The sequence below is a fragment of the Hemicordylus capensis genome, chromosome 4 (assembly GCF_027244095.1).
Source record: "Hemicordylus capensis ecotype Gifberg chromosome 4, rHemCap1.1.pri, whole genome shotgun sequence".
NCBI classification, from domain to species: Eukaryota; Metazoa; Chordata; class Lepidosauria; order Squamata; family Cordylidae; genus Hemicordylus; species Hemicordylus capensis.
The window spans coordinates 202,033,191-202,043,678 of NC_069660.1; the positions used below are offsets into that span (position 1 = coordinate 202,033,191).

A 10,488-nucleotide genomic window follows, 5' to 3' on the forward strand; every position below is an offset into this window, starting at 1 on the left:
TATAGCCAAGCATATGGTGTAAGAGTACTAGAGACCATCAGCTGTCTTGCAGTAATTACCCAGAGAAGCTCCAAGAGCTCTGCTAAGACTAAATTATTATAGTGACTCATACGTTTAGACCATTCTGAAACACCTGCAAATTTTGGCACATTGTCTACATGGAAAGCATTTGGCCAATGCTAGTTTGGCACAGTTGTACGAGCAGTTAGTAAGAAATTTGAAGAGAGAGCTCCCTGTAGGAAAGGGTTTTGAAGAAGATGTCTTGCTTTTCAAATGCAGATTCCCCCCCCCTCACTTTTCACATCTTGCTATGTTCCTTGAGCCAGGAATGTAAAAGCGGGGGGGGGGGGATATTGAACATGCAGCCTGCTTTCCTTCCACTCCTTCACCACTCTCAGAGCCACTGCACATCGGTCATGTAGGAATGCAGCTCTGACAAGCCCAAGAGTAGCTTGAATCATGCAAGTTGGCTCCTGCCTTCCATCCAGCCCTCCCCTGTCTGGGTAAGCATAGGTTGTGTGAACAGCCTTAATAGGTTTAGTGCTTTGCTTGCTGTGCATGCTTAGTATGGGGTTCATTTTGATATTTCATTAGATTTATGAGCTTTTCCTATGAAGTCCTGCTACTGCTATCAGTAGTACAATATGACCTAATAAACCTTTTTATATAGACTGAATCCAGAACGGTGATAAATAGGGATAATATTACCAAGTCCATTGTAGAAATGCATCAGAAGCTACTTCATTAACCATAGTTGTGATGTGAAGGGATACATAGATAGCTAGATAGTTAGACCTTGTCTCAGCGATGGCCTAACCAGAAAAGCAGATATTGGGTGTAAGGCTCCAAAGGGGAGGAGGGGGAGGAATTTCTGGCAGCCACTTTTTGTGGAGAAGAGCCATTTTGTGGCTCGTTAATTTAAAAAAAATATGTGATTTTTCATGGGACTTGGGGGGGGGGCATCCTTGGTTTCCTGAAGGCCTGCGAGCATGGTAGGGTATTTTATTTGGCCCATTTTTGCTTGGGGGGGATATTGGGGGCCACTTTTTTAGTCTGGGAACCTAACCCTCACGCTCTCATTGACTGTAATGATTATTGTGTGTTTGTTTTTTTGTTTGTTTGCAGAGCCAGCATAAATGTGATGCCCGACAAGCAAGAAGAGCTTTCCTATCTGGCAGTGCATGAGCCCAGTGTCTCTTTTAAAACCAGGCCCCAAACTGCCAAGGCTGCAGGCCACGTGACCTTGCCCAGGCTATGGATCCCTAGCATGTGGACACTCCATGCACACGCAGGGTGATTTGGTTTCATTGAAATACATGGGGCTTGCAGCACTACAAAGGGAAGTGCTTCTTGCTCTCCCAGCATCACATTTAAATCAGACGTTTGAGAGCAATTGGTTGAAGTAACTCAGTTCTGGGTGCACTACTTCTGGCAGTATCCACTCAAGTACAGTTCAAGTGGTAGTGCAGTTAGCAGTATCCACTCGAGTGCAGATTTTATGCCCTCTTGGCTTGGAATAGCACGCTGCAGTTGCCCTGGCAGTCAACCTGGGTCAGCTGGACCTGAGTGCTTAGAATGCACATGGTCTAATAGCTGATTCTGGACTCCCGTGACCATTTTGTCCAGATGGGGCCCACAAGATATTGCTTCACTGTTTATAGAGAACAGCTTTCACAGTGCTGCAGAAGAACCACAGATGTTTTTTAAAAGGCTTACAGTATTCTAGAAGGGGTCCACGAAAGAGTTGGCTTCATGCTATTCCATCAGTTTGTCAATTAATTTCCCAGTCAGACATTAGAAACTCTGAGTTCATTATAACCTTTTTGAAGGGCAGGCCTTTAATGATTTAGCACAGGAAACTTTTAATATAAACTTAGGCCTGCAAACCAAAAACAGATCTGTTTGGTTTTTTTTAACTACAGGGCAACACCAGGCATTCTCAAGGCAAATCAAACTGGAAGAACTCTGCCTTTTCCAATTTTGGATGTCTTTCTCTCAGTATAAACTTTTGTCCAGCACCTCTTTCCTGAGCTACGCACCTCAGGCTAAAAAATAAAAAGACCAACGTTACTCTGCCTTCATTATTTCCAGGTGGATAGGGCTGCTACCAAATTCCATGGGGGAAACCAGACTTTAGTAGTAACAAATATGCAGTTACATCCCTGGCTGGCAGAATAAACTGAGGGTTTATCAGAATCTAGCATGTTTTGTCATAGGTTCAGACAATTCTAGGGATTTAGTAGGATTCATTAAACATACTCAGAGCCCTCCCCCCCTCATGTGTTGTAACAGTGTCATTGTGTTATGTGTGTCCTGGGATCTGCATCTCAAGACAGGAAGGAGAGGCAAAAACAGCCCCATGCCACTTGGGTAGGATGAATGCCTTGACACTCCTCCCTTTGCTTCCCCTCCTGGAGAAGTCTTGCTTGAAGCTGAAACAATCCATCACATCAGGAGCCAACAGAGTGCCGGTGAGTTGGGGAGGCAAGAGGAGGGGAATAGTGAAGATCAAGCTGCTGCCCAACCAGTATCCCCCCTACCCCCAGCACATTTGTCCCACCTTGTTCAATTATAGCTATGCCTCATTGTTATATGAATTTTATTTATATTTATTTATAATATTTTTATACCACCTGACATGTACATCTCTAGGTGGTGTACAAAAATTTTGGTATGTTATTCAAATCACCTTGAGCTATTTGTAAATAAAACTATTTATCTTTATATTATTGGGATCCTAAAGAGGGACATTCTCAACTTGGGGGCCATTACACAGTGCCTTTTACAACCCCCCCCCACCACCACCACCACCAAACCTGATGATCAGCTTACAGAATTAAACGTTAACGGGAAAAGGCAGACAGCCTGATGGAAAATTAAAAATTAACTGGTAATGTTACTTTAGCCTGTGCATAGTTTATATTTCTTTATAAATAATGGTTCCTCACTACCAGTCCAGCTCCTCAAGATAACATATTATTCCGGAGGGTGACACTAAAACATAACACATGCTATATCTTTAGCCATCAGTTATGTTAGTCTTAGGAACCATGGGAAATTTTGAAAAAGACTGGGAAAGTTCTGAATGAGAATTTGAACGGTATATAAAAGGCACAAGCATGAATAATTTAGAGGACTGCCTGAAGATTTTTTTTCTGGCAGATACAAGAACACAAACTTTGCACAACAGCTTCCCAACCCCCCTTTCTTTTACCTTGAGGGATGTGAGGAAGTGAGAAACGTAATCTCTGGGATTTGGGGGCCAGAATTACTTTTGTGTCTCTTATGAAAGAAAAATTAGGCATTCTAGATTGGAACTCAGTGGAAAGAAATAGGAAATCATAATGTTTATTACTAACACATGTTCCTTCTGAGTCAGCCCTGCAGTTAAAAGTATGTTAAAGAAATCCCTCATCAAAGATCAGACTTTCCAGGGGTAACAAGTCAAAACAGTTATGAAGAATTTTCAAATGTCAGAAGTGGCGATATGTATATGCCAAGTAGAAGAACAAACTACACTGATAAAATCCCCAGAGAGAAGAAGAAAACTTATTACAGTGGGTACCATAGCTAAATCAAAAAATTTAAAAACTGGTTGGGGCTCGAGGGGTGCGCAGAGGAAAACAGTGCCAGATATGTAGCATTTAGCATGAAAATAGGTGGCTGGCTAATCTGCACATACCATAATAAATCTACATACCCTCCGCACATTACAGATGAAAATAGGGGCATTCCTGTGTACATGAATACCTGGGCGGGCCTAGGAGCAGGCCCAGGGGTACAGCCTTAGTTGGCAATGGTGTGCCAGTTGGTGAGGTGCAGTGGGTCACGGGACAAGCACACAAAATGTGCAAGAAGGAATTAAAATAGATAGACCACCTATCAGCTACTGATAGAGCTTGGCAGAAAAATTGTGTTATACGGAAACTAACCCACATCAACTGCTCTTGAATAGGCAGCCTTCGTGAAACGACACCATATCTTCCAGATCACCTCATAAACTGGTTGATCCCAGACTTAAAGGATCATTGGTAATGAGGAGAAAAAGCACTACTGGATCAATGCATATAGGACATGCATCCATTTTAAAAGTGAACCTGGGTACAGGCCCCTCAAATTCAAACAGGGAGTGTACTACTGTACATGCATTGGACATAATGGCCACCTTCAGATGTACTATAAACTGTAGTTTGCCTGCCAGTCCTCCAGTGTGCTCCCAGACTATAATGATCGGCAGTCTGGGAGACTGCACTTTGCAGTGCAAAGGGGGCAGAACTGGCTGTGCAGGTTTCCTCTGACTCTGGAAGGAAAGCTGTATCAGCCAATAGGATTTAAGGGGTGGGAGGAACTTCTTCCCTTAACTCCAGTTTGAGCGAGTGTCCCAAACTGGATGACATGTTGGAGCCTCTGTACCCTTGGTTTTGTAGGTGTTATTTACTTACAACTAAGGGTTCCATCAGAGGTTTGAGGGAGGAATTGGAACCATGGCTGAGTCCGGGAACCGCAGTTCTGATTATTCAGATATCATAGAGGGCCAACCTGAGGTGGGTTTGCCTCAGGTTTTCCGTGACATCCAAAGGTGGCCATAGTTTGAATAGGGCTTGGGACAGAATGTGGGGAGAACTGACTTTGATATTTACGGGCATGCGCAGAGGAAGTAGTTAAGTGTATGTATTATGTTCAAGGGGGGGATTAAGTGGGAAAGGGAAGTGCCTCTCCCTTGTAGAACAAACATTAGAATAAGAAATCAGCTACTTAAACAAGCATACTAGGAGAATTCTGCAAGACATGGATGGTTACAGCATGTGGAATGAAGAAAATATAACTGTAAAATGTTTGTGAATTATTTATTAAATAATTGAATGAATTATGAATGTGAATAATGATGTATTCATTATTTAATAGAGAAATAATTTTTGGGTTGGAGCACTGATGCTGATGCCCAGATACAAAGGGGACATATAGGCAATCTTGTGAGTTAAAACTACATATGTCGTAACCTGTGATGAAAAGACTTATTGGTTAAGTTTCCTTAGCTTTCTCTTTGATGAAATGGCGGTAGATGGGAAAAGCCCAAGACTGAGAGGTCTCAACAGTTCAGGCCTCTAGCACCAGCACCAAGCTCAATGGTTGACTCTTGGATGACTCATTCTGTTTCACCTTATCCCCATTTAGGATGGAAATATGCTTGTGTCTGAAGTGCTATCAAAGTACATGTTGAAAATGCTATAAGAGGTCCATTCTCTAAGAAGTTATAGATGATGACATTTTGAACTATTTTGTACATACCAGTAGATTTGGAGTGCAGTATACTGACAGATGCTTGTAAGCATGAACAACAAATGACATTCCATTTGCTTTGTCTAGACCAGGCCTGCTCAACCTTGCCCCCCCCCAAGCTATTTTTGGGCTACAACTCCCATAATCCCCAGCTACAGTGGCTAATAGCCAGGGATTATGGGAGTTGTAGGCCAACATCTGCAAGAGGGCCCAGGTTGAGCACCCCTGGTCTAGACCAAGGGTAGGCAACCTTGGTGCTCCAACTGTTGTTGAACTACAATTCCCTCATCCAAAGCTACAGTTTATTGTAGCTAGGGATAATGGGAGTTAAACAACAGCTGGAGGGCCAAGATTGCCTTCCCCTGTTCTAGACTTTGCAGGAACAATGAGAGTTAACCTTCAAAAAGTCCCTTGTGCATTTATATGCATGCTTTTGAAGTGGCCAAGAACTCTTGCAAAACTGGCTTGTACTGAGTCCCTTTTAACTTAGGGAAACTAAACGAAAACTACTTAAAGTATTCTACTTCAGCAGTTGGTATACAAATTTGTCATAGCAGCACTGTGAGGCAATGGCATTGGCTATTACTCTCCTCATTCTCATGGACAAGAAAAGCTGCATGCCTGTAACCTGCTTAAGGCCACAGTGAGTCCATGGCTGGGATAGAATTTGAATCCAAATCCTTCAGAGCTCAGTCCCCTGCCACTGGTCCACATGCCCTGTCAGGACTTTATCTGAGCCAGATGAACAGCAGAAACCAGAGGTGATGAGAGCACCAAAGCGGTAAGAACAGCTCTATTCTCTGGAGAGGCTGGTTTTAAGCGGCTTGTTTGTATTGTCCATTGCCCTCAGAAATGCAACCCTTTATCTCACTAATTTTCCACTTGAGAAACCAAATTTGGAGACGAGGTCTTTAAAATGCAATTTGCAAGCCATCCCCCACCAAACTGTTGCACGTTATAGCCACTAATTGCTCAGTATTCACATGTGATGGATTCCTCTTTGAAATGACAACGTACTTAATTTCTGCCACTTACCAATACATTGACATCTCTCCATTAAAAATTCACATGATGGGCTTGGATACCAGAGCATGAAAGGGAGCTCAATGATAGAAAATGCATTTTGGTGACAGCTCCTCTATTACATTCATTTTACCCTCTGAAAGACACTAAGGTTGTGCACTAAGATTTGTGCATTTTCTGTAGGCAGAGAGGGCATAGCTGGTGGTGGGGAGGCAAGATCAAGCTTACTTTCCTCCTCAGATTATGGGGATGTGTGGGATGCACTGCTCATGTGCCCACACAATCTGCACTGTGCCCGGCACTGTGGCTCTCCGGAGGCAAGGGGAATGAGTCCAGGAATCCCTAAATTCACTACACAAGCACCATGGTGCATTTAGGGATTCCCTCATGAGTCACATGCTCTAGGCACCCATCACATACAGCCTGAGCAAACACACAGCCCCGAACCTGGGGTACATTCCTGGGCATACGTGGCAGGTAGCGCTGGGATCAGCCTCAATCCTGGCACTTCACACGGGCAGCCAAACCCAGGCCGGGCTGCCCAAGCCTCATGTGAACAGCCTTAATTGTGTTTTTCAATACAGGTGCTTTGAAAGATGGATTAGGAACAGCACAACGGTGTCATGAATGTGGTTGTCTGCTTATAATGTATGTGTGGGGCTTTCAAAGGAAATCAGATGAGCAACTTGAAACAGGGCATTAAATCTGGCATATGGGAGTACAAATACCCACTCTTTTCTGTGGTCATCCTTTCAAAGTTAAAACTTATACTACTGTTCGAAACACACCATTTACTAAGAGACTCCAACATCCCAATTGTGGGGTTCCTTCCTACTTGATCTTCATCTGGTTAAAAAGGCAATGGTTGAGGAGTGAAGAACCAGGTAACTGGGGCCAACCATGTGGCTCTTGGACACAAACCTTTACCAGAGCCACAGTGGAAGAAGCCACAGGGAATCTGCTCCCATGCTAGTTAATTGTGAATTGCCAAGTGATATTTTAAGGCCACCAAATGAGTTCATGCCAAAACTTAGGGATGTGTCATGTTCTTACTTGAAGCACCAATTTGCACAGATATTTTCTCATAAGCTTTAAATGAGAAAATAAAATACTGGTAAAAATACTAGAAAGTCATTTGCAGATAGGGTTATACATGAATGGCTTGTGCAGTTGCAGGAGGGGCGGGGGGGTCACTTCCTTTAAAAAGCAGGTAAGCAGGACCTTACCTGCTCTTCCACTGCCCCGCAACTTTTCTGGGCACGGCACTAGCTGTTCAAAAAGCCACTTGTGGCTTCAGTGCTGCTCCCGGCAGCCTGCGCATGGTGTCGGCATGCACATGGCTACCGCGCATACATGGCAGCCATGTACGAGTCACATTCAGGCTGCTGGGAGCAGCACTGCAGCCGTGAGCAACTTTTGAACAGTGAGCGCTGCACCCATAAAAGCGGTGGGGCAGCTGAGGTTCAGGTAAGGTCCTGCTTATGAGCTTTTTAAAGGAACCAACACCTGCCGAACTGGTTCGAATGCTGGCGCCTGAACTGGTTTGACGTTTCTATAAGGAGGCACCAAAGGGCACAGGGGCGCCCCACGGATGGGGCGCACCAGGAATATCCCCAGTTGCCCCATGGGCCTGTCCGAGCCTGCATCCCTACCTGCAAAAATAATTTTACAGTTCTGTAACTATCCCATAAGACAAAACTTTAGAATTGGACATGGACTCTGATCTGCCAAACCCCTAGAAGCTAGTCATCATGTCAATTAAATTTGTAAGTGTCTCTCAAATGCAGTCTAGTAGAGGTACTGTTTGTTTTGGAGTATGGAAAAGAATCAGCTAAGGACCTTTCATTTATCACTAATAAAATGTTCTGTGGAGGAGACATGGGATTCATACATAGTAAAGAACCATGGTTGGTACCCACACAGAAAGGAGTAAAACAGGGGTGTATTTTGGCGCCTCTTCTTTTCATTCTTTATATAAACTGTCTTACTGAATGCATTGGTAATCCGGATTTCCACCCTCCTAAACTAGCCAGTAAATCTATCACAGTCCTGCTTTAGGCTGACTATGTGTTTATTCTATCTAAAATGTCTGTTGGCATGAGAATAGCTTTACATAGGTTAGCTCATTATTGTGAAGAGGAGTATTTATCTATAAATGTCCAAAAGTCTAAAATCATGGTTTTTGCTATTCAAAAAAATCCTAAGAAAAATGTCTGGCGGATTAACGGGGAGGTAATTGATCAAGTAAGGACTTATAAATACCTGGGAGTGGTCTTCAATGACAGTGGCTCTTGGATGGCCCCCTGTGAGCATGTTGCTACAGTAAGATGCTGCTCTTGGATGAAAAGTGAAACTTCACGTACAATGTTGCTAGGTTCTGCGCGGCAGCATGCAAGAGCCGTCGGACCTGACTACCAGCCCATAACCCATGATTCTGATCAATTTATTATAATGTGTCTTTTTAAATACTTTTACTATCTTAAATTATATATATATATATATATATATATATATATATATATAACACTATGTTTTTCCTCCATTTTACTAATCATCCTGTTAGAGTTGTATTTCCCTATAGACCAATTTTATATAGATTGCACTAAATTGCTTATATTAGTCAGTTGTTTTATCAGTTTTAATAGTCTTATCAGCTGTCTTCCCTTATTTTTTAGCTATCCCGCTTTTACCCTCTAGTATATCTTATAGCTTATTTTAAATATTTTATACTTTAAAAGACATCATTATGTTCATTTACTGTACTTGTGCTGGTCTTTGACCATAATACAGTTGGTTGATTGTGAGCATGTTGCAACTAACGCTCAGAAGAGGGCCTCTGCTCTTTTAAAGTTTTTCTTTCACAGAGGTGGCCACTGTATACTAACTGCAGTTTAGGTCAGTGCTCGCTTCGGCAGCACATATACTAAAATTGGAACGATACAGAGAAGATTAGCATGGCCCCTGCGCAAGGATGACACGCAAATTCGTGAAGCGTTCCATATTTTTACTTGTTTTAAGCAATGGCAGAAGGACATAACTGTTTGTTTGGCAGGGGAAAAGAGCAAGAATTAATTCTAAGAATTTAACAGATGCAAAGGAAAGAGGTGGTCTTACCTTGCCAGACCTAAGGTTATATTTTGATGCTGTTTGTTTGACATGGTTAAAAGAATGGATAACATTAAGGAACCCTAGAATTCTTGATTTGGAAGGATTTGACAGAAGGTTTGGATGGCATGCGTATCTGTGGTATGAAAAAAGTAAAATACAGTAAATAAATAAAAGTAAAAGACTTTTTGAACCACTATGTGAGAAGGAGTTTAATGAGGGTGTGGTTAAAATACAAAAATTGGTTTGAACCTAAAACTCTGTTATGGATATCTCCGATTGAGGCCTTATCACGTAAAGAAGTAAATATGCAAATGTGTTGGGGTACCTATAGGGATTTGTTACACTTTCAGGAAAAGGATTGTAAGTTAAAAAGTTTAACTGAAATACAAGATTTGGTAAGAGATTGGTTTCAGTATCATCAGTTAAATGAGATATATAAAAAAGACTTTAAAGTTGGATTTGAGGATCAGACTTCAATTTTTGAGAAGGAATTCTGTCAAAATGATGAAAAATTAGTTTCTAAAATGTATAAACTGTTGCTTCTGGAGGAGACAAGAGAGGAAGTGGTTAAAATGACTATGATAAAGTGGGCTCAAGATGTGGGGCGTAATATAGAAATGGCAGCCTGGGAAAAGTTATGGAAAAATTATTTAAAATTCACTGCATGTTATGCTATAAAAGAAAACTATTATAAAATGATGTATAGATAGTATCTGACACCAAAAAAATTGGCATTAATGTATAAAAATGTTTCAAACAAATGTTGGAAGCGTGGACATTCTGAAGGTACCTTTTTTCATATGTGGTGGACCTGTGGGAAGGCTAAAGCCTATTGGGATATGATTTATAATGAATTAAAGAAAATATTTAAAATGACATTTCCTAAGAAGCCAGAATCCTTCCTGTTGGGAATAACACAAGGTGTAATCTCTACAACTAATTTAACATTTTTAATGTATGCTTCTACGGCGGCCAGAATTATATATGCACAGAAATGGAAGAGTAATGAACTGCCTTCAAAAGAAGACTGGCTGATAAAAATTTTGGAATATGCGGGGATGGCAAAACTTACAGCAC

At 41.9% G+C, this 10,488-nt stretch overlaps 1 non-coding gene across 1 annotated transcript; it reads left to right on the plus strand.

Moving 5' to 3' along the window:
• The first annotated feature begins 9,202 nt into the window (after positions 1-9,202).
• LOC128325524 (U6 spliceosomal RNA) lies at positions 9,203-9,309 on the plus strand. Its single transcript, XR_008307506.1, has one exon. It is a non-coding gene; the product is annotated as a U6 spliceosomal RNA (small nuclear RNA).
• The last annotated feature ends 1,179 nt before the right edge of the window (positions 9,310-10,488 follow it).